We start from the raw sequence: 27,151 nt of genomic DNA on the forward strand, positions 1-27,151 counted from the left end.
GACCTATATCTTTCCCTGGAAAGTCCGAGACTTAAGGTAACACTGTGTCTTCTAGCTCTTGTGGCAAATCATCTTTTGTCAACATGGGGTAAAGTTCGATCCCTGTCCCCTGATTAAGAATTTTAAAGACAATGTACTCATCATAAGTCTGGAACTCAATACCATTTAAGGTACAGGAATTGGACCAATTTAGTTTACATAATAGGTCTCATCCAAGTAGATTTACCGGACTCGAATCATGCATCACAAATTGGTGATTCGCCTCAAAGAACCCTATCTTGACAGGTACGGCTTCAGAAACTGGGCTAGTCGTCTGTTTGTTCTCAACTCCTACAAGTTGGATTCTTTTTCCCTAAAGGGGTAGCTTTGGAGCCTCTGCTGTTATCACAGTAGAGTGGGTAGCACCAGTGTCAATGAGGAATGATATGACATACCTATTTTCCTCACCATCCACGAATAGACCACTCCATTTACCTCTATGCTTGCACTAAGTACGCAACCCTCCTCCCTCTCAGGGCTCGTCAGTGTGACAGGTCTGAGCTGTAATCATCGTCTGTATCATGGAGTACTGTTGGGACGTACCCTGATTCACAAAAGGATCATTATTTACATTGGGAATTTGATTCAAATACATTTTCTGGACATTGGCATTTTCTTGTTGTGGCTTGTAGAACCTGCAATACCTGAGTTGAGGTACATTGGAAATATGAACCCTTTGTCTCTGTACTTGCTGTGTCTGAACCATACTATAACCGTGTAATTGCACAAATCCATAATTCTCAACCTGATTCCCATTTGCCACGTTGCCAGCATTGAATCAAAATTTGTGCTTCCAATGCCCTAACCCGATGCAGAAGTGACACAGATTTCAATTCTTTAAAATCACCACATCAATCCCTGTACTCAGCTCAATTTGGACACTTTGCGGTTCAAATCTGTCTCCACGTTGCTTCATAGGAACTCGTTGCTGATATACTCCATGCTTGGGGCCAGCATGCCAGACAAACTGCTGATTCTTACCTCACTGTGCAGCTTTTATTTTTGCTACGACCACCTTTTCATGCAATTTCTGCTGCTTCATCTCCAATTCGTCACTGTAATATTAGGTATATCTCAATATCTCATCAATAAGTTTGCTCTGCCAACAAATCAAATACTGCTGAATCATGGAACTAACCTCAGGTCTCCATCCATACACACACCTGTATACAAAATGTCCTACTAAACTGTTTAGATGCCTGCCAAACTCTTTCATAATAAGTATGTGTTTACTCTTTGGTAGTTCTGTTAGTCTTCATCCAATCAATATGCACTGGGGATGGAGCATGTGATAGAGGATGCCTCGGGTCAATCCACAGCAACTTTGCATTTAACCCATAAGTCATCTGGAACCACAATCTTAAATAAGATATTCAAATCATTCCACAGAAATGTTGAGACCTTTACAAATTGATGATCCTGTCTGTACCATTCCACTGCTTTCTCTCAGTTTTAGAAAATCAAAGTATGTGGACATAACCTCCAACAGCCAATTCTCTCATTGGAAGCAAATGTATATTCTGATCCTCCTCCTCTGTTACAGATGGAGGCAGTTCTAGCCTGACCTCCCTTAGTTCACATTTCTTTGCCCATCTACCTTCCCATCTAACTAACTCACTCCACTTTCAAACATAGGCAATCAATCCCTTGATCTGCAATTTCCCTTCTAGTGATTGCAAGTGTGCAAGATCCCTGTCGCTGAAGCTTAAACAGTAACTTTTCTGAAAAGATCTGCATGCAGGAACAATATTTCATCATCTTGGAAAACAATTATTTGAGACAAATCAAGAGTTAAAAATTAGCATTTCTTCTCATTCTACTTTCAATTTAGCCACATCCATTTCCCTCTCTCTCTCTGGGACCTGAGCATTCTTTTCATTCATTCCAGGATTTGCAGTACCAGATGGAGTGTTTACAACCAATTTTTCTGCTGGGTATTAAGAATGATTTCTCCACTATAGGTACCACTATTTGCATTAGGTGGTGAGTTCAAAAGAGACATGTCAGAAGTTGGAGTTCCCATAGGTGTCCATGTCCTGGGAGTACTGTAGTTCACAATTGGAGGCTCATTTGTTCTAGGCTTATAAAAGGTGTTCATCACTTGGAAAATCTCCTATTTGGGTCAAATCCTGTCTGATTTAATGTAGGGTCTGCACTTGCAGCACATGGGGTGTTCTCTTGTGTCAGAACTATAACAGTCTGAGGAATTGGTCTCATTGTCAAGTCAACTGAGTTACAAGGCATAGCATTCCAGTAGCAACAGCCAATGCGTGTGCAGTAGTTCTGCTAATCCAGGTTTATACAAAGAAACTACAGGTCAATTGTGACAGGAACGATAAATGCATCTGGAGCATTCGGAGAAACTGAATTTGAAGGGACCGTCATTCCTGAATTCTCTCCCATTGAGTTAGAATTGACATTTACTAGTGCCGTAGGCACAGCAAAGGTGTCACCAACAGGTACATTACTTCCTCCTCCAGTTTGAGTTACACTGTATGGAGGTGGACGATTTAATGGTAACTTGGTTATATAGTCCATATTTAAATCACTGCCACTGTCCTCACGTTCTCTGTGTCATTTGTCTCTTTCTTCTTTTTCTTGGCCTAGCCTTTAACATGCCCATCTTCCTTACTCATTAGGGCAGGATATAATATAGCGCCACAAATCATACCAGTTCACCAAGATTTCTGCTCTTCATCCCATACGCAGAAGTGTGTATAGCTTTATTTACCTGTCCTTGAAATCTCTCTCTCTCTACCTAAGATGAGCTTTAGGCATTAAGTGCTTCATATTGCATAGGTCTAGGAGGCGGTTTCATATCATACAGCATCCTTCTTAAATGTTCAAATATTCTCAAATAAATGTGCCATAACGAGGAACTTTAAATAACAATCTATCTCAGTGATTTTGTGCCATTGTTCGAGTCAAATATGCACATGAAGACCTACATCTATCGCCATACTATGACCTGGCATACCTTTCCCCTTTCTAACCTGGCACAGTCACATCTCCCTTAACTAAACTTTGTAATGCTTTAAAGATTTTCATTGTCTATTGAAATATGCAAAATCCACAAATGAGTTTTTGTTCAAACATAGGAATGATTTTCACCTACAATTTATTCTCTGTTCGGTGATCACAACCAATACCAGTGTGACTCTCTTATGATGTATCCAACCAATACCAGCGCGGCTCTACGCCAACTGACCTATGCCAGCACGTACGTTCTATCAGCAATTCACACACAAACAAATGCTACTCTAAAGAAATTAAAGATTTTTTACTCACACAAGATCCAGCTCGGAGCAACACTTTCCGATCTACTCTGACATTCACTTCAAATGAAACCTCGACTAGCAGGATCTCACCTGAATTGATACTGTTCTGTGTACTGAGATCAACTATACCACCCACGTCTCACGATCAGATAAAGATAAAGTCTCTTTCTCAATAATGCTGTCAACAATATCTCATGATCAGCACCACAACTCAGCAGACAAATACACCCAGTGTCTTCTATTCTGACAAGTTGAATTTTAGTTTTTCTATCCCGGGATGTTAGTTCACGACGGAACTGATAACCACTTAGACTTCTCTGCATTAAGCACCACTTTCACATATTAACTTTAATGATCTTCTTAGAACACCGCAGACCCACTGCAAAATACAGCAATCTAAGCATAAGCAATTGAAAGGCGCAACCCTATTAATACTCACACTACTCCGCTTCTACAATTAATTTACGAACACCTGGAACTCCATTCATCCTCCAAACAAACTATGGGCTGTTGGCGTTTGGACTTGGCTTGGACATTTTCCTTAATAGGACACCCTAAATCCCTTAAGTCAGTGAAGACCTATATGAACTGCAACCACATTAATTCAGCATTTGGGCCAACCATCAGATTTTCTCATCTATACATAGGTAAATCTAGAATCATCTAAATTAGAGTCCAAGCTAAGAGCATGATTCTAGAACCTAGAGGATCTCAAACATCAATGAAAACAAATAGGAAAAATCTGAGGAAGTATGGGAAGTGAGAAAAGCTAATTATAGGAAGTAAGGGAAGATGTCAGCATTGTAGGAGTTCGGTCAAGAGTCTTCTTGCATCAGGGAAGTGTTAGCCTTAGCTACACTTACCAAGAACTAAAGGGAATAATCATAGAGGTATAAATCTCTCAAAGTCCAAGGGAAGTGCTCACAATGGTCAGGAAAGGCTATGAAAGCATTCTCAAGAACATCTGAAGGGATCCATCTCTAGCAGTGTCAACAGTAGGTTTTACTTCGGGAGTCTCTTTAGCAACACCCCTCTTGCTGCATCGTAAGGGGTGCGATTGTCCTTTTCCATTCTCACGTTTTGAAGTCAATGCGAGTCTGACTGAACGATGTCCGGAAGCATCATAAGCATCATAATCGTTTGGTAGGACTCGCAGAATCAGATTCTGTTGGGAATGATTCTGAAACCAATTTGGTCAGAAGAGTTTCCAGAGGGCATTGCATTCGGCCCCTTAGTTTAGATTTGAGGGTGGAATAGTGAATATATCCCTCCTTTAGTGTCCAACACCTTTCCTGAGCAGGTTTAGATAGGAGTGGGAATAGTAAATGTCACACCGTAACAGATTGTGTTACTATTTACTTGGAAATTACCAATATTTTAGTTTATTAATATTTATTCTTACTTGGATATATAGTTTTTAGGATGTATGTTTTCTTCTATAACTGTTTGTAGCAAGAATCCAGTGGAGTTTCCTCCTCTTGCAGTGATTTTTGTAGTAATTATTTGCTTTAATTAGTGTGCCTTTTATATTGTGTGTTTATTTCCTTGAGTTGTTTGAATGAAGTTGTTTATAGTGTTATTTGTTGGTTGATTTAGTATAATTTGAATTTTTTTATCAGTTAAATATTTGTTTGGTAAATGCCAATTTATGTTTTCTTTTAGCAGCATCATATATATAATTGTATTTATTTAAATGTGAATTGTTTAGATGTAATATTTTATATGTTAATTTATACTTACATTTTTAAAGTTAATAATAATGTTTTAGGTGTATTTATTGCATATTTTATAGGTGCACTATTTTTATGGGGTTAATGTTTAATTTTTGGGTTATTGATATAGTTTAATTTAATTATTGATGTATTTATAAGTTTTAGGAATTTTTTGGAAACAATTAGTTTATGTAAAAATAGGATTTTTGGTGTTGGTTTATTTAATTAATTTGTTAGTTTTTTTTGTAGATATTGTGGTAATCAATCATTTTGGCATGGTATATTTTTATTCATAGATAACCATATTTGTTTTTCCGATATTTTTGTTATCAAGATATTTCAAATTTATATTTTTGTTAACAATATTTGTGTACTCGATATCAGTGATTTATTTATTTATGTATACAGAGTCGATATTCTTGTTGTCAACATTTAATTTCTGATATTGTTGGATCGATATTATGTCACTGATTCCCACGCAGAGAGTAAAAGATAAACACTGGTTATTTTCATTATTTTAATTTTCAATCCTGTGACATATAGGGAGGAGGAAAACCTTTATAACCTTTGGTCTTTATGGCACCTCTGAAAGTGGACTGCTTTCATTTTGAAAGCAAAACAAATCATGTTTTCACTATATGAAAAACTATGTTATAACTGTTCAATAAACAAATAGGTTATACTTTTGACAAAATGGGAATACCTCCCACAACAACACAGCTTGGAAAAATACTGCTGAAAATGAAATAGTTATAATCGCATCACATTATAAACTTACCCCATAGAAGAATCCATGTTTGAAGATTGGAGAGTGGATTTCCGGGTAGCACTAAACAGTTCTGAGGTCCTGCGTCTGTCTGTACACAGCAAAGCTCTACAAGTTCTGGATTTTAGTGCATAATCAGCCTGGAATTTCTAAAGACATTCAGGTGGGAGGTGCACAGCTTCCAGTAACTCAATTAGTTATTTATTTCTACAGTATAGGAGATGGGGTGTCCCCTACTGCACACCTTGAGCTGGGGGATATTAGCTGTTGGGAGAAGTTCACATCTAATGCATGCTTTAGCAGAACCAGCAGCCAGCCAGAGCATTTTCAAATATTCAAGTTGTCTTTTTTAAAGTAAATGTTTTACTACTACAATACAGCTTTCCATTGAGGCTGTTTACATCTAATACATTAATGTGTTCATTTCTATTGCTTTAGACGTAACATTTGAGTGGGTTACACTTGTAGCAGAGCTAGTAATAAATGCACAGCCTGTAGCTCTGTGACCACTTGTGGTACTTTAAAATGATCTTTGGTATTAATTCTTGCTAACAGGGTTGGCTCATGTGAACCTCCATTTCCTCTAGCAGATGGTGAACAGGCATGGGAGTGGGAAAAGTACTGTATAGTTTGACGTATAATTCTTATTAGGTTGCATCCATGTTTTGTGTCACTTTTCTCTTCCTTTTCAAAGACCGTTGCACATTGTACCTCATAGTTTGTGAACCATAAAATTAAGAAATCTAATATAACCTGCAGATTGTTGGGGAGGTAAACTATATCTTGTGTGCTGCATTTCATGTCTGTGGCATTAAATGAAGATGCTGAAAAGTCTTCAAAGAACACCATACAATTTGCTTTATTTTTCAAGAACCATAAAACACTGAAAAGTAATTTAAATTGCAGAATGTATGTCAGATGAATCCACCCTAGCATGCCAATCTTCATACATGCGGCTCATAAAGAACAGGGTGAAAAATTGGATTTACTCCATGCTTGTTTTCATTTGTCGTTAACAGGACTGTGAAAAACACTGCACATTTTGCCCCATATTTCATGATCGTGGAAATACAGGTATGTAATTTAAGTTGCAGATTATTTGGGAGGTCAGTCGTGATAGGTTGATGTTATGTTTGATTTGAAATATCCCATAGTGGCACTGCCATTAGCACAATGAACTTTGGCCTGTTTCTAATTAATCAAAATGGACAGAGACATAATTTGATTTCCATGATGTTTGTCATGTCTTTCCAGTGCATACAGATTGTCATGCTTGTGTCCGATAGGGAACTGACACTAATATAAGTTTTATTGCATATATAATTTATTCATTGCACACCCTAACTAAGGTTAGTGATATATTTATCAGACGTACATTTATTAAAATTTTAATATGTAATAAAACATTGTTTTAAAACTACAACACATATTTTCCAGAACTCTGCTCTTGAATTGGAAGACGCGCTTTCTATTCCTACAGATGTTGTGAGGTGAACGGCCTTACATAATTTCTATCACTGCCGTGAGGGGAACGGCCTTACCGCTTCATACGCTGCCGCGAGGGAAACGGCATTTCCAGCTGACACCACATCCCCATAAGGACCAGCGCAGCGCTGAGTTCCAGCGCCATCAGAGGGCGTCGGGAGCCCTCAAAAACAGCGCGGGGTAGACGCAGCGCGGGCGTGCCCGGGCGCTGCCTGGGCGAAGCCCGGGCCAAGGGCGGGCCCATCCGCGCCCGTCGGAGTCTGGAGGAGGCTGGGCTGGGCCACCTGTCTAACCGCTATAATATGGGTAAGAGAAAATTGCTTGGGAATCAAGTTCTGGGGGGGGGGGCAAGGCTAAAGTACCAAGAAAGTCTTCTTCAATTATTTCATACCTGACTTTGGCTGGAAAGGGAACTGGGTTTAAGTAATAAGGAGGATGAAGATATTTTTGAAAATGGTCCCCTATTAGTAACCCCGATACCCCTAAACCCAGTGCTGGTGATCAATGGACCAAAGACTGTTCCCGCATCCCCGGTGACTGACAGTGTTGTCTCAGGAGGAGGGGATATAATATTGCAAGTGCCTGTCATGGATGGGGCAAAGTTATCTAAAGAAACAACTGTAAGGCCCCAGGGGGTTCGGTGTTCAGCCAAAAAAGTTAATAAACAACAGAAGAGACTAAAAAGTTCTCAAACAAAGCCTGTTCCCGTGCTGGATGAAAACATTCAATTAATGCTCCGGAATCTGGTGGAAGAGATATTCTCTACTCGGTTTGAGTCCATATTGACTAATATTGCCCAAGAAATCATTGATACTATGAATATGTGTGTTGCTGATCTGAAGAGAAAATGTGACCGTTTGGACTCTATGATAGATCCTTTTAGAAGTGATTTTAAATGTACTTCACCAATCAATGCACGGTCGAATCTATCATTGTCCCCTCGCTCTGAGATTGTTGTAGACTCTCGAGGGAAACACTCAGGGGGTTATCAGCCTGTACCCTCGGTTGAGTCACAATTTAAGGCTGTAGATAGCCTCATGGGGTCTAAAGGGCGAGTTGAAGAGGAAGGACTTAGGCCACCTAGAGTTAAAAGTTGTTTTGACCATACTGAGGTAGGCGTGAATGTGGCAATTAATAAGAATGTTGGTTGGCAGGAGAAAAAGATAAGTCCGAATACATGTAAAATTAATTTACCCCCAGAGGCCACTCCTCTGGTTGCGATTCTTGTAGGGGTCCCACCTTTAAGTAATCAGGAAACTGAATCCACAGAGGCTTTATTGTGTAAAACAAAAAATTGGTGTGAGTATCACTCTTCTGGTTCCTCTGGGATATCCGCCCATATCATAATTGCCAGACGAGTTGCATGGGTGGGTAATGGTCCTAAACACGTCCCAGGTGACTGTATCATAGTCAACTTCAATAACCCGGATATAGCCGAGAGGTTGTTTTGGAATGCTACTGACTTGATTGGGGATGGTATTAGAGCTGTACCTCTGGGTTTTTTTTATCCTCCTTCTAGGGTGCTGCGAGCTCCCATTAGCCCTTCTCATTTGGAGCGGTCTTTTGTACATGGTTTTGCTAGTGGATCTTATGTTGGTATGGTTAGAGAGGCCGGGACAACATTATCAAAAAAGACAACTTTATTGCCCAGACCTAAGGAGGAAGGACTGCTAGTTTCAACTAGATTTCTTCCCCTTACCCTGATGGATCAGAATGATTGACCGGTGGGGTCAGGGGTGGATAGGCTAGTTTTGTCCCAAATAGGTCAAGGATTAGATGATATAAGAGTAGAATCTCCTCCAAGTTGTAGAATCATTGGCTGGAAAATTGCAGGCCTCAAATCTAAAAGAGATGACCCATTATGGTTGAAGTCTATAAACCTGTACGATATAATAGCTCTCCAAGAAACATGGGATAAGGGGGTTGGTCTCTGGCTGGATGGGTTTAGATCTTATTACCTACCCGCATGCCCGTCGCTGGCTGGAAGAGCTAAGGGTGGTTTGATGTTCCTCCTTTCCCATAGGATAAAGGGAACCTTAAGAAGACTTGAGGTTGACTCGTTCAATCTTTTGATATTAGAAGTAAGTTGTCCAAACAACTTTAAATTATTACTTATTAATTTTTATAATTCAGGGGATAGTGATGTAATAAATCAACATTTGAATAAACTGAATTCTTTTTTAGTTGAGTACAGGACGAATCAATCCACATTTTTTCATATTGTACTTTTGGGTGATTTTAACATACATTTATGCAATCGACATTGTTAAATCATTGATCATTTGGCCCATACAAATTTAGAGACACCTCATTTTGAGCATTCTGCCCCGGGTGATGCCCTAGAGGGCCTTTTGTCTGAAGCCGATCTCTCTGAACCTGCTTTTATTAATTCTGCTGATCGTTGTTTTACATTCAAAGCTAGTGAGACTATCATTGATTATATCTTTCTGTCTCCAATTCTGCTTGATAAGGTAGTATTTTATAATGCTATAACTTTGCCTTTTAGTGATCATAATCCTGTTATACTGGAATTAGCTAATAGCTGCGGGCTCTTAGGTAATGGCAGGGTAAAATCGGGTGCTATTAGTTTGGTAACACGTGATCAAGGAAGGAGGCTTAAGTGGTCTAAAGTTTTGCCTGCTACATTTTTTACTGATCTATGTTTAAAAACTAATGATCACATAAAAACATGTACTGATCCCTCAAATCCCGAGGATGTTATACTTGGGGCCTTTGATGGTATCTGCAGGCAGATTGCTGCAGACTTGATCACTAATAATAAAGGGAAAGTTCAACGGAAAGAAAAATGGTTTGACGATAATTGCTCACAAGCCCATCGTGCTTTAGTTTTAGCTTTGAAAAGTTCTCCTCGAGATAGGTGTTTGATAGTGAGGTTAAGAAGACAATATAAGGCAGCAGTTCATAGGCGGAAATTAGAGATTAAAGCAGAGGCCTGGAATGCCCTTTTAACTGTAGATATTTTAAAGGATAGTGCCAGGTTCTGGTTTATTGTTAACACTCCTCTTTTCTCAGGCTTGGAAAATAATAATCAGGATAGTAACGTCACAGAAGCACAGTGGTTGTCCCACTTTGAAAGGATCTATGGTTCCGATGAGTTAATTGACACCTTTTTCAATAATTTACCTCAGCAAGGTTTAGCACCTCTTATTTTTGATGTTGGGGATATTGAAAAAGCAATAAAAAACACCTCTAGTAATAAAGCACCTGGTCCTGATTATGTCCCAGCTGACATTTATAAGTACAATCCCAATTTTTGGGCAAAGATACTGGTCAACGTTTTTAATGCTGTGAGATGAATTGGGTCCCCTGCTTCTTGGTCTCACTCAATTATTATTCCAGTTTTTAAAAAGGGACAGAGGAGTGAACCAAGGTGCTATAGACCAATATCTTTGATCAACTCTGTGGTTAAAATATTAGGTAAGGTGATATTAGGTAAGATTACAGAATGGGCAGATGAAAATAAAATAATATCTAATCTACAATACGGCTTTCGTCAAGGACGAAGTACTATGGACCAATGCCTGAATCTTTTCTTATTAATTGGTAAATATACCATGGCAAAAGAGGGCTCGCTGAAGATGGCTTTTATGGACCTGACTTCAGCCTTCGATCTGGTTAACAGGTCGAAGCTGTGGTGTATTTGACTGGAAATGGGTTTGGATCTGGCACTGGTTTATTTTTTAGCAGGTCTTCACCGTAACCTTACTGCATCAATTAGGCTCTCACAGGATGACAGGTGTTCTAAATCTTTTAAATCCAGGAGAGGCGTTCGACAGGGGTGCATAATGGCGCCCCTGCTTTTTACCTTATATATTAATGCCCTGGATAAAACTCTGGTCAAAGCAAGCCTGGACATTCCACGTGTAGGAGATACCTTAATCCCGGTTCTCTTATACGCGGATGACGCTGTACTACTGGCACGAACTGCCGTAGGCTTACAGCGACTTTTGGGTGCGTTCGGAGCTTTTATGCTGTCTCTGGACCTGGTAGTAAATATAGAAAAATCACATATTTTGTCTACAGGTCGCAGAGTCACAAAACCCAAAAGTTTTTATTGTAACGGGGGACTAGTGTCTTCTGTTTCCTCCTTTACATATTTAGGGGTAGGTTTTGATGAAAGAAGCTCCTGGGTTCCCCAGCAAAAAATTAAAAAAAATGCATTAATTAGATCAACTTCCGCTTTATTAGGGTTTGCTCAGCGTCTGGGGGCAAGACCAATGGAGGCTATTATCAAGATATATAAATCCAAGTGTTTGGCCATAGCGGCCTATGGTTCCTCCATATGGGGAATAAAATACCAGGCAGAGCTACAGATAGTTGAAAATAGATTCTTGCGTAATCTCCTTTCAGTATCGCAATCTACCCCTAATTTTTCCATACATCAGGAACTGGGTCTGGGTTTTTTATCTGATACTCTGTGTACAGCACCGTTACTTTGCTGGCTCAAGGTATGGCTTAACCCAGAATTAACCTTGAATCAACGGATATTGTTGGACTGTGCTAAATTGGAAAAAGCATGTAACATCAAATGGTTAGTCTATGTTAAATTAATGTTATCTAAATTAGGGCGGCAGGAACTATATGACTTTCCCGAGAGGATTGAGAAGGAAGATCTGAAATGGGTAAAAAATAATTTTATACAAATGTTGATGCTGGAACGGGAACAAAATGAGTTGCAAAAACCTTTAGTTGGGGCCCATTTTTTGGTAAAAACGACATTGCTGATGGAACCGTACCTGACAATTGTTACCAAGCCGTACCATCGCTGGCTTTTGACTAGGTTCCATTTTAACTTGATCCATTTGACTCTGGGGGACTATGTGGGGTTGTCTAAACCTGAGGAAGCCGGACCGTGTTCTTGTGATAACCATTCTACCCAAGACACTTTACATTTTCTACTATTCTGTCAATTTTATGCTGACATTCGGAAGAAGTTTTTGGTCCCTTTACTAATTAGAAAGGGTTTCCAACAGGGCAAACCTGCATTACTTTACTTACAAATGTTAACTGACACGAGGGATATTTTTAACATTGCTTCCTTCCTAGTTGCTGCCGCCAGGATTAGGGGGAAAATTATAAAAGTATAATACATAATATACAAAATAGATATAATAAATGTCATATTCTTCTTTAGGTATTTTTATAAACTGAATAATTTTACTTGTACAATTGATTTCCTAGAAAAGTACTTAAAAAAAAAAAAGCTAGTAAATGGATTGCCGATATACTATAGTAACCCTGCATTTCTAGGAATCGTTGTTCTATTGTTGTGAATTAACTTTAGATATGTCTTAACGATTGATCATAATATTGCTATCTTATTGTTGTATTTGTTTATGATTGTAGTTGCTGTCTTGTACTTTTATGATTTTAATTAATCGAATAAAGTGGATTGATTGAATTGGAAGTGTTTGCCTTTCATTTTAGCAGATCTAAAATCCTTCCCATTGGCATGGCTTGAGCTGTGAGATTTTAGGTGGTGGGAGAAGTTGAAACTGGGGAATAGAAACCCAACTCTGCACTAGCAGTGAGGATTAGCCAATGAATTATATGCAGGCAATGTTCCATCCAACAGAATGTGTGCATAAATAGCAGGTATATTGTCCACTAAAATCCAGTACTGCTCTGCTAATTACAGATGGATATAGGATGTCAAAAATGTTTAGTGCTACCCAGATACCTTTCTTACTTCAAACCTTTGGAAGGAATTCACCCCACATGCAAGTCTATATGTTTGTGCTATGTCTGCAATTTTCTATATTTAATGCTTTGAATATGCGTTTTACTTTGGTTATATTACAGCTAGTAAGTCATTTCTTAATGGAATTCATAATTTATACAACACACTCAACTAATTCCATGCTATATCTGTATTTAGGCATGCAGGTAAGGATGGCACCCTTTTTGGTATTGGTGGCAATAATATATAAAATAAATTGCACAGTTATAGGATGATGTAAGGAGTTTTTTGGTTTTATCGCTACCTAAAAAAAACACTATCTATTTTTCCTCATGTTTCATAAGCATGAAAAGATAAAAGCATAATTCAAACAACAAAAGGTTGGGGAGACCAGTCAGCCAATTTTAATGTATGTTGCTTGTAGGAACAAGGCTCAAAGGTTTTGTTAATTGTATGCATATTTCAGTATTTTGAGGTGAAGTCTTTAATAAACACCAATTATATTTCAAGAACCATAAACGATAGAAAATTCATTTCAATGACAGTTTGTTGGGAAGGGCTTTGCTTTTAGCATTCTAATTTGCAATTGAAGTTTAATTTCTACCATGATTGTTTATTCCTGTAGTCATTGCATTTCTGGTACAGTACAGATACTTACATTTCAATGTATAACGTTGCCACTTGATATTGTAACATTTGTATCAAAAATCAAACTTTTCATTTTTACAATTCAAATAAACATGTGTTAATCTATAACGTACTCCTGAAGCTTAGCATTTTTTCCCATTCCTGGCCTTTCCTCCATTGTACCCCTACAAATATGGGGAGGGGGGAGTCCAATGCCCAGTTCATTTTTACATGGTTATTTTTATTTTTCTACCCACATATAATGTCATACATATGTGTATCAGAGGCTTTACCTGACATTTCTATGTTTCAAAAATGTGTGCTTTAATACTTTTTTCTTTTTCTTTTAGGGTCTTATGACTATGAATTACATTTTGTCTTAAAATGGGTTATTCCTATTGTGTGGCCTTCATATTTTCTTAGTAGCAAAGCCATTCACACTCTTCTGGTTTGCACCAACTGTTAAAAAACGTGTGAGCAGTTGTCAGTTCACTTTACCAGAGGCTACATGAAGGGACGCACTCCTAAAGAGATTGGAGCAATAGTAAAGAAGGCAAGAAAATCTGTAATTGCACATCTTGCGAAGGAAAGGATATACAGTAATGTCAATCTCAGTGTTGTTTTCAATGAAGAGAACAGAAAAAAACTGTCATCTGTATGGTTAGCATTTATATTTTTACATTAAGATATTTCTTTATTTTTTTAATGCTTAATAAGCTTTTACACTTTTTCCTATACTTTACCCTACGGAGTGCTCCACCCGTGTAGCAGAGACTGCTGCTTACATGTGAAAGGTTACTAGTAGTAACTTTAAACTGTTAACTTTTTAAAAGATAAGTGTTAAATTAATTTAAATATATCAAATTAAATAACAATGTTCATTTAAACATTATATTAAAACATCCGCCCAAGGTAAAATGTTTATTTTTAAGTATTATGGTTTAAAAATTATTAAAAGTTGTTATAAAAATAATTGCAATTAATGTATATTTTTATTTGGTTCAATTTTAAATCCTTATCTCCAATGTTTTCTCCGGGTGGGTGTTGCAGTATCTGTAGTTGGCCATATGTGGTGCTACTGGTCCTTTTTGGAAGTAGTAACTTACATTGTTTTAATTTGGCTCCACCCCCTGTTTCATTAGATGGAAACAGATAAGTCTACACTAGGTAAGTTACTCAAACATATAAGTCTACATTTATGGGAATGTTTATCTATGTGAATAGGCCCGTTTGTTTTAAACGTTTATGTTATATATTATCTTTCAGAAGCTCTATCGGCACTCTTCATAAGACCTCTCCACTGTTTCAACTACCAATCTTAGATCACAGTTTGATTCTGCCACGCCAACCTAACCCAAAGAACACTATGCAATCTATATTGCGCTGTCAATCCTTATCTTGCTCCAACCACCTTCAAGCTTTTTTTCAATTTAATTGTGAAACCACTAACCACTATCACTACCCTTAAGAAACCTATGCTGCTCAGACCCCCTTTTCAATCATTTGTTCTTCCCTATACCCTACACAGAATGATTTTTTTATTTTATTTTGTAGTAAATGGGTAGCCTGGAGGTTTCTTTTAAGTGCTGAAGAGTAGGATAGTACAGCAGACATGACGTCATATCAAAATGCATGCCAAATGTGATTTTTTGCTTTTATTTGCATTCCGTTGGACACCTTGGTAATGGAGACAATTAAGGAGCTGTCACGTACACATTTTCTATTTAAAAAAATAAATGAGCTTGACATACTTAAATGATAATAAACTATTGCTTTTGTCGAACTGAGACACATGATGTTATGCTTTTACATATGAGATATTGTGCTTTGAAACCTGCATCTGACACATAGGCCTATCTATGAAAACAACCTGGTTTAATGTTTCTAGAATGCACATCTGTGAAGGGAAGGATATACAGTAATGTCAATCTTAAAGTTGTCTTTTTAATGCTTTATAAGCTTTTACACTTTTTCTTATATTTACCCTATGGAGAGCTCTACCCTGGAACAAGAAAAAATTCACCAGATGCAGTTGACGGGAGAGGAGTGCTCAGGGAAACCCTAAACTGTTGAGAAGAAGGAGTGCCTTCTGAGTGCAGTATAGGTCTCTTCACAGAAGCACCAACAAACTTTAAAGATCATATCAGCATTTCCTCAGAGCAATTCACCTGTCCATGTGGGTTTCCCTCTGCGCTGGCGCTAAATTTAGATGCTTAGCGCAAAAGCAGGTACTCCTGCACCATAGTTCAAGGGTGTGTACGTTGCATGGGAATATTGTTTATGTGCAGAACGGTGTCCCTTCCTGCACAAAAACAAGCTTTGACGTTTTACTGTTTACATGTGTGCTACACAATGCAGCACACATAGAAACAGCAAAAACTAAGAGAAATTAAACATTCTTCTCATTGCGCCAGGGTAAGACCAGGTTTTTCCTGGTCTTAATTTTGGCGCTAACCCATATTTATGTCACCGTCTAAATATGGGGCAGCGTCAAAATCAATGGGTGTTGTGGAACACCCACGGCAACACCCATTGCCCTCCCCTTTCACCCTATGTATAGAGTGTAAGGGTGCCTTATTTACACGTTAAGTGGCCTCGTAAATAAGGCAAATCCCCTATCGCCACCACCACGTTGTGTAAAGTGATGTTGTGGTGGCGATAGGGGCTTGTAAGTATGCCCCAGTATATTTACCTTTATCTTGGTTTCCATAGTGGTGCTGGAGGGTGTCTATTTCCGACATAATTGTCCTTTCTCACACCATGACTGCTTTCTCACACCAGACCCGGCTCTGGTAGCTCTATTTCAGGCCCCATCAGCTTCTAATCTGGATATTAGCCTTTGGGACATGAGAAAATAGGTAGGTACCTGGAGAATAACTAATTACTAGGATAGTCTCATTGAATTGATGAGTCCTAACAAAGCTCACATTTTAGATGCAATGTACAGTTGGAATTGAGACACTTTTGTTGTCACTAGGATTTGTGGATCAATCATTGTTTGTGATCAAGAATGGCCCAAAGCTTTCTTGCTATATTTACTCTTTGTGTTAGACCCAGAATCTGCACTTATTACACTTGTCAGTGACAAGTAAAATCAGTATGTCCTGGGTTTGATCAGGCCAGTACAAGAATCTCAGTTTTATTAATCTTTAAGTAGATGTATGTCTTGCCTTTCAAGGCTTTCAGGCAAATAGGAAACCTGACATTAAATGTTTTTGTGGTCAGAGCTAATAAGATCCTGAAAGATTTGGAACTCATCTACTTACTTTGATATCTCTAGCCAGAGGCTCTCAGTGGACATGCCAAAGTGCCCATCTAAATTTTAAAAGGTGTAACAGTACAGCGCTGCACAGAAAAGCCCTATTGTCCATTGCGAAATGATAGCAGAGAACTTGCTGAAGTCTGTTAATGAGAAATGAAAGTCAAGTAGAGAGTCCTTCATTGTCCCATGACCTGGTGCACAATGACCCTTATCTATTGGTTCAAGTGCCACAGGTAGACACAGGAGTGTCAATGGTTACAATATCAAGGGTGACAAACCAATGGTGGGATTCTCTTTGATTTACAAGAAAGGGGGAGCCCCCTTTCTCCCAATCTTATTTCTTGCAAATCTTTCGGAATCACATTTGTGAACTGCAATGTAATATTGATACATTGAATTTTTGGTTTCCACATTTGCATACTCTGCCAGTTTGTGCTTTGAAAATAAGCATCTTAAGGCAGTGAGCCCTCATCTAAGCTGAATAAAAGGAAAAATGAGATCGGTGAGAGAGTGAAGGAAACTTTCACCCATGGTGAAGTGGAAACAAGGCAATTAATTAGGTTTGAATGCAACCACTACTGCAATGCACCCAAACAGAAAATATGTGAATCCTCAAATGCTACTTCAAAACCTTATGACACATGACCCACAGATGTTTGTTCCAAAAATAGATACTTTACTAGGCACTTTGAATTTACTAATGATAAATGAAGAGGTTATTCAAATTTTAATCAATGAAAAGGCCCCTGAACACTAGAAAAGGCAAAGATTTTGTGGTGCAAATCAAAGCAAACTGGTGCTCCGGCCCATTTTAGTATCCCGCAATTATCTACTGGAACCCACTCTGGTCAGATGGACCTTTTTACTTGCCCAATAGCGTGGAGGGAAAAACACAATTATCAAAATTACTGTCCGCAATTTGCCATAATCAAGGACTCGAGACTTAATCTCTTGGCTCTCTGGTTTTTATTATCAGCATAAAGATTTGAAGATACAAAGTCCTCAATACGAGGCACAACAAGTACATAGGCACTAACACAAATGCTACTCTACGAAGAATCCGCATACGGCTAAAAATAACTAACAGCACAATCTCTAAAAACATGAGGTAGAAGACTACCAAGCAAATGTCGATACTAGGGACACTGAACCATACCATCTCTGTCCCTACTCTGCACTAGATGACATCCCTACTTAGCAATCCGTTGAGACCCTCATCGAATAAAGGTGTCAGAGTGAAACTTCCTAAGAAGTCTTCACTTAGAGAGCTTGGTCTAAGTTGCCCCCTCTATCTCTTCGCCTAGCCTTCCTCTGCTCTGGGCTGCTCTGATCTGCCTCCACCCTCGGGGCGCTGTCCCTAATACAGAACCCCAAATCTCAGAACACGCCCTCTGCCTTCTCTTCTGCGGGGTCGGCTTTCAGAAATTTTCCACAGAGCGCTGTCCAGTTCCATCGTCCATCGCTTGGCCTTGAGTCCCAGACGCCATCCGCACTAGGAGTTACGATTGGCACATTCCAATACACTCCCATGTCTGGCTTTTACTACATAAGTCAATTTGTGAGCAAAGAGCTTCTCTACTAACGAGCAACTGTCCTTGCACCTGGGGTGAGATCATGCAAGGCAGACATTCTTCACATCTTTTAAGTTGCAATTTACTACAGCCTAAAACCTCTACTGGAATAAATCCTTTTTGGCCTATTGCCCTTGGCCAACATAAGAAAATACCAGGCCTTTCGCCTCAACGATATATGCGAATTCTGGCCACTACTTCGGTTACACAAGCATGTTTAAATCACAGTATTGACATTTACGTCTTTCTTTCATGTGTGGTCAAACTAAACAGTCTACAGACACGAAGTCTAAGCTAGACATTTCTAACACCACATTACTTTTTATGTAAGCTAAACTCTATACATTTCTCCAATACGTTTACAATGTGCTTGTACATAGCTGGCACTTCTATTAAAATCGATATAGGTTATACAATTCGTAATACATTGCACACAAAATACCTGAGTACACATTTGGTTATATGCGGGTGCCAACTAACATTGAATATAACGCACCCCTACAATTTCCAAACTTTTAAGCGCTACATCAGTTCCCCCCTTTGATGACATCCGTCATCACACCATTACATTTCCCTTCGTTAGGACTGATTTAAACCGCGCTAGTCATAACATTGCCATGTCGAACTCCCTCCAGTCTCTTAAGACTCTCATATTGCTGCTCCTGGAGCTTCGCCATCCTTTTCTCGTTTGCCCTAAGAGCCCTTTCAACCTTGCCTCCTTGATACCACTTCCATGCCTTCACGCATCCCCACAAACAAATCACGCAAACCACAGCAATGATAATTGGCTTCAACACTGATCCCAGAAATCCTCTTCCCAGATTCGCAAACCAAGTTCCCACTCTTCCAAATCCTAATCCAATCTTCTCCCACACATTCTCCTCTGTCAAATCCATAATCTCCTTGTGAATAGTCGTGATGTTGTCTATGTACTTCCCTATCTCCTTCGTGTTGTCTGGAATATATGTGCAGCATTCCTGAACCTTCAATAATTTGCAGACTCCGCCTTCTTTGGCTAATAACACGTCTAAAGCAAGGCGATTCTGCATAACCATATTCCGTATCGACAACATCTCTCCAGCCACCAACAACAAGGATCTCGCCGTGTTCATAGACAACTCATCAACCACAGTCGCCAACCTCCTGATCTTCACATCATTCAACACCACACCCATACTAGGTATCATTGCTCCGTATATGTCCCCAATCACTGCACCGGCGTTCGTAGCCCTACGTTTCCTAGACTGTCGCTTCGTCTCTAACAACTCCAAGTCCTCGGTGTGATAAATCTTCGGGAATATAATAGCCAAATAGCATATGCCATACCAATTCGCAGGTAGCCTGACATAAGCATTCTTCCCACATACATAATATACTGTCGGAATTACCTCTACTGGACCTTGCATAAAATTCTTAGCAGAAGCTTCCACTGTGAAGGTCTGAGAACAAGTGCTATGTCCTACTGCGAGCTTATCCGTATCGGATTGAGGCCGTCCAATACACAAATTCCCTCTCTGTACCTCATCTAACGCTATTGGTCCATAACTCCCCTTGGATCTGTGAGCCCTCTCCTCGTCCGTCCAATCTACTGGACTATCTCCGGTGTGTCGTGTCTGGGTCAACTTTCTGTATCTGTCCTCTACCTGATCTATGAATTTCTTCTCTGTCTCAGATAACGCACATGTCAGGTTATTCCTGTGAGCATGCGCCATATCCAACTTCATAGTCGGTCTAAAATACTTCAGGAGTCTGTCCTCCTTCTTATTAGAATCATATTTGTTCAAATGCTTGATTGCTGGGACCTCAGGAAGTACTGTGTCAAAATTTGAAAAGAAATACTCGAACTGTCTCCTGTCATAAAATAAACTGAGCAATAAACTACAAGAAATTCCATAGGTCAATGGGAGATGATGATACTTGATACCCTCATCCACTGAAGCAGGCAACTGCATGCACACATAGCAATCCTTCACATCCATCGTATCAACATACTCATACAGCAACCTTGCATACGCGTTAAGCTTGAAATCACCCTTGGACAAATCCATGTGGAGTCTGCGATCATCCCTCAACTTCGATACTTCCTGTTCTCTAATACTGACACCCCTCTGCCCTGGGGTAATAGGTGTGGGTGCTCCCTGAACCTTCCCCTCTTGCCTGTGAGCCACCATGTATGAACTTATCACTACCGCAAATATGGTGACTATCACAACTCCTACCAATGTGCCTATTATTAATTTAGCCCTACGATGTGGGTTTGCAGGATCTGCCATCTTCGGAATATACTCAGTGTCCAATACAGTCTCTGAAAGGGTAAGTCTCTTTCTCATTAATGTCTCTTTCGCGAACTTAGGCAAACCTCCCTAACTTTTCTTCGTTCTATAACGGAAAAAAAATCCCTAATTTTGTTCTTCTTCCGCTCGGGCCTAGGTTATCTTCTTTTCTGCTGGCAACCTTCTCAAATCAATCTAACATAAGCGCTGGTCCCAACAGCTCCAAGACTCCCTGCAAGATTTCGAGCTTAAGAATGATCAGTTCTTGTGGGTCTGGCACAGTCGTGAACGTCGGGAACTCTAAATTGTCCAAGATCATACCTCGAATAACACTCAGGAATGGCGGACTCGGAATATGAATCGTCAAAATTCCTTCGATCTCCAATCCCGGAACCTTCAGCAACACTTCCACCCTCTGGAGCGGGACACTGTTGACCAATGTCATCGACCTCAACCTTCCCGTGCTCGGTAACCCTGGCATCAGTCACTTGATATGCCCACTCTGGTGAAGCGTACTTCCGACTTGGCACTCGAGTTCTCTTGGACTTTCTCACACCACCTTGAGGATTCTCCTCGTCTCCTGATTCTTCTTCTGGTTCCTCCGAAACTGGTGCAAGGTCTGTGTCCGGAGCCAACCTCAGGTTTACCCGGTTCTGTCTTGCGGGCCAAACCCTTTCTGCTTCGGTAACACCTCCGGTCTTCCCTTCGATACCCTGTGCACTGACCTCCTCTTCTTCGGCAGAACTTGATTCTGTACTACCCACTGCATCTCTTGCTCTTTCGCCGGTTTCTGGGTCAGTACTTCTTTCACGCTCTTCCCCAATACGATTCAGTGCACCATCAGCCGCTTCAGCAACCCTTACAGCTTGACTGGCCCTCTCAGGAGGCTCGGTCGGCTCACCGGGATCTTTGTTCTCGAGAGGGGCTGTATCTTCCAAGGGTGCTGGAACTCTACGGGTATGGGAAGCATGTACCCAGTTCGGTAAACCTCCACACTTGACAGCTGTGTTCGTGACAAGGATCACTTGGAAAGGGCCGCGCCACCTAGCATCCAAACAACTCTTCCTCATGTGCTTTCGGACTAGGACCCAATCGCCTGGGTCCAAGTCGTGGCACCTGTCACTCGCAGCTGGAACCGTTGCTGTCTGCACCTGCTGAGACACAGAACGGACCACGTCAGCAAGGCCTTTACAATAGTCCAGGATCATATCATCAGTGATATTTATCAGAGCAGTAGCAGGTATTGCAGGCAAACGCATCGCTCTTCCCATGAGGATTTCATGGGGAGACAACCCAGTCCTTCTATCAGGCACACTTCGGAGGCTCATAAGGACCAAAGGTAATGCGTCAGGCCATTTCAGAGACGTAGACGAACACACTTTCGCCATCCGAGCCTTCAGAGTTCCATTCACCTGCTCCACTATCCCTGAAGCTTCCGGTCTATAGCTACAGTGTAATTTCTGATCTATATTCAAAGCAGCACAAAGCAACTTCATAACTTCGCTGTGGAAATGAGTTCCTCTGTCCGATTCAAAGGACGTCGGGAACCCGTACCTTGGAATGAGTTCTCTCAATAATAGTTTCGCTACTGTGAGTGTGTCACATCTGCGTGTAGGGTATGCCTCCACCCACCTGGAAAAGACACATACTATCACTAATATGTACCTCAACCCATTACACTTCGGCATTTCGACAAAATCCAACTGCATCCTATTGAAAGGTCCCCCTGACCTCCCTATGTGGCTCAACGTCACAGCAGTTCTTTTCCCTACATTCATCTGTTGACAAGTGACACACCTCTGGCACACAGTTTCAGCCACTGCACGAAACTTCGGGTTGTACCAAGTCTGACGAAACACTCTCATCATGGCATCCCTACCCAGATGTACAGCACCATGTATCAACCTCGCCATGGGATTCAACAAACTTTCCGGCAACACCGCTCGTCCATCATTCGAAACCCATATATCCACATCTCCCTTCTCACATCCAGCTCGTATCCAGCTGTCACGTTCCTGATCCGAGACCCCTTCCTGAAGCTGTTTCAGTTCCTCCCATGAGTCTGCCATTGCTAACATCTGACCATACACCCCCTCCTCCCCAGTTTCCTCCATGTAGGTCTCAGTGAAGTTGCATCCCTGTTCTGCACAAAATCGGGCTACTTCATCAGCATAGTTGTTTCCCAACGAAACAAAATCATTTCCCTTTGTGTGTGCAGCACATTTAACAACAGCAATTTCATCAGGACCTTGCAATGCTTTTAACAGTTTCCGTACATGTTCACCATTTCTTATAGGAGAACCTGAAGACGTCATAAACCCTCTCTGGGACCATAGCTGTCCGAAGTCATGAACCACACCAAACCCATACTGGCTGTCCGTGTAAATAGTTACACGGATCTTTTCCGCTGCCAAACAGGCACGAGTCAGAGCAATGAGCTCAGCCACCTGCGCGGAGTGTACTCCTTCTAAACAAGCGGCTTCAACCACACCCGTGATGGTGCATACAGCAAACGCTGCTCTCAATCGACCGACACTGTCTCTTAAACATGAACCGTCCACAAAGAAAATCTCATCTGACACTGGGAGTGGTTCATCGACAATGTCAGGTCTCGGTTTGGTGCATAGTTCCGTAACGTCGAGACAATCATGGTCCTCACAATCTTCATTCTCATCTATAATTGGAACAGGTAACAATGTAGCAGGATTTAAAACAGCACACCTCTTCAATGTCACATTATCGGCTGCAAGGATAACTTGCTCATAACGAGTCAGCCTATTATTCGTGAGGTGCTGCGTTTTAGTCCTAGTCATCAACAGTTCAACAGAATGTGGCACATGTACAGTAAGAGGATGACCCATCACAATGCTCTCACATCTCTCGATGCTGACACCCGTTGCCGCAACGGATCTGAGACATCCGGGCAACGCAGAAGCTACTGGATCTAAAGTAGCTGAGAAATAGGCAACTGGTCTACGGACACCTCCATGATTCTGGGTTAACACTGCTAATGCGTAACCTTCTCTTTCGCAGCAGAACAATGCAAATGCCTTGTTGTAATCCGGCATTCCCAACGCAGGAGCGCTACATAAGGCTTCTCTCAGCCTCAGAAATGATTTCAAACAGTCGTCGTCCCATGGTACCGGATCACTTACATCCTTTCGCGTCAGCCGCTGTAAAGGCTTCGCTTCAAAGGAAAAGTTTGGGATCCACTGGCGGCAATAACCCACCATTCCCAAAAACATTCTAACTTCCCTCTGCGTCGAGGGAACTGGCATTCTCAGAATCGCATCAATGCGATCTGGAGACACTTTCCTTTTACCCTTTTCAATCCTGTGCCCCAAATACTGGACCTCAGGTAAACAGTATTGCAGCTTGTTGGGAGACACCTTGTGACCATTCTCTCCCAGAAAATTCAACAACGCAATGGTATCGACCCTGCAAGCGTCTTCTGTCTCTGACGCGACAAGCAGGTCGTCAATGTATTGCACCAAAACAGAGTTTTTCGGCAACACAAGGCCTTCAAGATTCTTCTTTAAGAGCTGATTAAAAATTGACGGGCTCTCCGTATACCCCTGTGGGATACGACACCACGTTAATATACGATTCTCTAGCCTAAATGCAAAAAGAAATCTACTCTCTTCATGTAGGGGAATCGAAAAGAATGCCTGACACAAGTCAATCACTGTGAACCATCCAGCTTCGCATGGGATCTGGAACAGTATCACAGATGGATTCGGTACCACTGGACAACATGGAACAACTATGTCGTTTATTTTCCGCAGGTCTTGCACTATCCTGAACTTCCCACTTGGTTTCTGCAATCCCATAATGGGTGAGTTACATGGACTACCCATGATCTCCACCAGTATTCCCTGCCTAATCATAGACTCGATCACAGGTTTAATCCCTGCAATTGTTTCAGGCGACAGTTTATACTGGGGTGTTCTCGGGAATTCCGCGTTCGGCTTAACCTGTATTTTCACTGGTTCCACTCCCCTGACTAAGCCGATCTCCTCTCCGCTTAGATCCCACACATCGGTCGATACAGACTCCCTCAAATCCTGTGGAAGCTCCTCCACTGTCAAAGCCGGGTACATTTCCACGCACACCCGCTGATTTGCAGCCTTAAAGGTAGCGTCATCATCTCTTGTCTGTACCTCTACTCCCTTCGGGGTACAGTAGATGGTGCAATTGAGCTTACACAACAAGTCTCTTCCCAACAAACAAACAGGACTAGAATCGCACACCACGAACTGATGTCGATCCCTAAAGTTTCCTATCCTGACTGGAATCGGTTCTGTCAAGGGGCTAACTAGTCTCTTATTCGCCACTCCAACCACTTGTATGCTCTCTCCAGAAAGGGCTACCCCCGGAACTACTGCTGATCTTATGGTCGACCTGGTAGCCCCCGTATCTACCAAAAAGGTAGTAGGGCGTCCATCGAGTTCTGCTTCCACAAAGGGTCCTCTCTGATCTACCTCTAGTATGGCCCTAAGTATGCAATCATCATCCTGACCTAAACTTAACTGCGCCAGCAAATCTGCATCTCTCTCCTCTCCCACTTCAAACATGGGCATCTGCAAATAAGTCCGAGCTCCCTGCTGTATGTTCTGCATCCTGGGTGGCTGGGGAACCTGCACCTGCGAGACGCCGGTCCCCCCTTGCATCATTCTCGGTACAGTCACCGTCTGTACCTGTTCTGCCCCAGGGACCTGACCCATTCCTCCCTCCATCTGCGGCTGATTATAGGGGTTCAAGGGACACTCGCGCCTCCAATGTCCCACCTGGTGACACTGGTGACAAGCAGTCGTCTTTTTCAAGATCGCTACATCTATGCCTGTCCTAGGGTCAACGGGCCTCGGCCTTCCCTGACCCTGCATATTCTGATTCCCTGTCTGATAGTTTCCCTGTCTCCGCACCACTGGACCCCCATTCGGCGGTCCCTGAGCAGCTTGCATCTGAATGAGCAATAGGTTATCCTTCATCTTCTTGTGCTTGGACTCAATCTCATCCGTGCAGTACCTGGCATACCGCAAGATCTCATCTACGGGCTTATTCTGCCAACAGATCAAATGCTCCTGTATCATGAGACTGACCTCGGGCTTCAAACCCAGCACGAACTTAGACACAAACTGTCCCATATCCTTCGTTTCCAGCTCATCTAGGCCACTGTACTGCTTAAAAGCCTTCAAAAGTCTCTCATAGAATTCATGTACTGTCTCCTTTGGCTCCTGCACTGTCCTGTCTATCTTCACCCAATCAATGTCTTGGGGTGAAACCTTCGATTTCAACCAGGTAATTACTTTATCGTACAGCCTCATTACCACGGGCGACGGACCATTTGTAATCAGGTTCCTATCAGGCTCATAGTCCGGCCAATCAACAGCAATCTTACATGCGTTCCACAAATCTCCCGGAACCACAATATCAAACAAGGTGTTCAGGTCTATCCACAACACCTTCGAAATCTTAACAAAACGCTCGACTTGCTTGTACCACTCTGCAGGCTTCTCCCTGAGCCGGGGAAAATCATTCGTAAATGATGCCAAATCCCCCCTGCTCCATGGTACATGCACATATCCTCCATTCGCCACCTCCCTAAGGGGAAAGGTCTTCGCTAATAGCAACCCCTCTGCCGGAGTTCCTCCTTCCGCTCCCCTTGAGGTCTTTTTCTTTGACCATTTCTCTTCCCATTTATCAAGCGTCAACCATGGCCGCATAGCTAGGACCAGTTCCCTAGTATGCGACCTCAGTCCAACAACCCTCTTCTCCTCTAACTCCCGTTCAGTATAATGCATCCTATGACTTCCTTGCAACGCTCTAGTCTTGGACAAATCCACACCATATTCCTTCGCCAATCCCCTCAATTTCTTGTGTGCCATTCGTGCTTTCCGCGTCACATCTTTCGCCACGAAAAACAGGTCATCTGGATTGTAGGATACTATCCTCTCAAGAGGTAGACTTCCATATATAATTTCATCTGCCTCTGCCTTAAGCCTTACTACGTCTATCATCCCTGCCTTCAAGGCTCCTTTCAACACCTGACAACTTGCTCCACGTCCCTCATCATATTCACATTCTGGCTCCTTCTCCCTCCTCTCTTCTGGTGTTTCTATGGGAGCAGAATGGCTCTGAAAGCCAACCGGAGTTGTCCCCGCTTGACCCATATTCCAGCTCATTTGCTTCTTTGGCGGTACCCATGACCTTAAATCTGATCTCGACTCCATCAGAGTCCTCGGCCTCACCGGTCTCTCGTCCTCTTCGCCCCTAGATGTGTCTGACACCGCTGCTAATGGTGTACTCCATTGTACAGGGCTTGGAGGTCGGGCCGTTGCCCCTTCCAACCCACTTTCCCCGCTTTCTCTCCTCGTTCTTTCTGCCACTCGTTCTGACCTCTCTCTTTCCTCTGATTCCGGACTGTATATCGACACAAT

This window comes from Triturus cristatus, chromosome 8 (assembly GCF_964204655.1).
Source record: "Triturus cristatus chromosome 8, aTriCri1.1, whole genome shotgun sequence".
NCBI lineage: Eukaryota > Metazoa > Chordata > Amphibia > Caudata > Salamandridae > Triturus > Triturus cristatus.